Source organism: Chrysochloris asiatica, unplaced genomic scaffold (genome assembly GCF_000296735.1).
Source record: "Chrysochloris asiatica unplaced genomic scaffold, ChrAsi1.0 scaffold00036, whole genome shotgun sequence".
Lineage (NCBI taxonomy): Eukaryota > Metazoa > Chordata > Mammalia > Afrosoricida > Chrysochloridae > Chrysochloris > Chrysochloris asiatica.
The window spans coordinates 4,936,315-4,937,926 of NW_006408554.1; positions in this window are offsets into that span (position 1 = coordinate 4,936,315).

Here is a 1,612-nt window from a genome sequence, read left to right on the forward strand (position 1 = left end):
CTACATGGTTACAAGGGCTGAGAAACCGACATCAGCAGATCATACCACAGGCTGTTAAAGCACAAGACTTCAGAAGCAGGTGAGTCAGGTTAGGTGAAAGGCCACAAGCCCTAAGAACTAGAGGTCAGGCAGTCAAGTCAGATGCAGAATTAAAAACAAGAGTGAACATTTCCAAAGCATTCCTATATATTAGACACAGACCACACCCCCAGAGAAACTAAGGGTGACGACCTGAGTCACACCCTCTAGTAAGGTGGAGACTCAAGATGCATCCCACCTCAATCTTGCCTCATTAACATAACCAACAGTTCTCTCCAAAATGGGACCATAATCACAGTCACAGAGGTTAGGATTTACAGCACATTACAAAATGGAGGAATATGGCTAGAAAGGCCATATTAAGCAATTAACTGCACAGCAAGTACCTTATATAAAAATCGGACTGTTCAGTCCAACAGTGGCGATTCAAACCCACCAGCTGCTCATCAAGAGAAAGATGAGGCTATCTGCTCCAATACAGATTTACAACCTCTGAAACCCTGTAACGATGTCACTTTGTGTCATAATCAACTCAGTGGCAGTGAATTTGGTTTTGGTTATATAAAAATTAGATAAAAACAAGGTAAAAGGAACAGAGGACCCTGGGACCATCAAGACCCTATCCAGGAAAGAAGCAACACCAGAGAAGGAGGCTGAGATAATGACATGGAGAAATAGAGCAGCTGAGGACTCTAGACTCATGGAAAGAGAAAAATTGGTTGCTAGTGGCCAGGAGGTAGGCTTGTAGAATGTGCCCTTTGGTTGTTTCAATGATTATATGTTCCTCAGTGTTTTGTGTACATTCTCCCCTCTTCCAAAAAAATCAAAACAAAACAAAACAAAAACAGAGGAAATAGAAGCAGAAATAATGCCGAATGATGATATACAGAGGAGATTATAATCATTGCAATGAAACAATGAGTGTAAAACTGATGTTCTCCCACTTAAACTATAACTCAATTTACAATAAAAACTTAAGAAAAAAAAGGTAAAGATAATAAGGAAAATATAATTTATCCTAACAATGCACACTGCATGACTCCATACATTTGAAAAGTTAGGGTGCTGATTTGGCTCCGAGATTTTTAGTTTTCAAGCAAAAGCCAAATAGAAAAATTCACAACTGAATTTGGACAACAATCAAACTGAAACTTGGACAATAATCAAAATCTATTACTCAGCAAAAGTGTAACTATTGCCATATTGGGAACAGAAATATATTTTTTTCTGTAGTTCCTATCAAGAGAACTTATGTACTATAATAAACAATGTCTTCAACACCCTTACAAAATGAGGCAGTTGGTTTCATAGGACTATTTCCAGTAATACCTATGAGAAGCAGATAAAGCCCAAACACCATTCATGAAAGCACTTATAGCCAGGTTAACTACATTAAAAAACAAAATAAAACAAAAATGTGTATACATGGTGTTATATGTGTATTAGTAGCAATAATAATTGCAGCTGCTTGAGCATTGATTATATAGTAGATACAATGTCATATACTAGATACTAGATACGTGGAATGAGGGATACCATTGCTGATGTCAGATGGATCTTGGCTGAAAGCAGA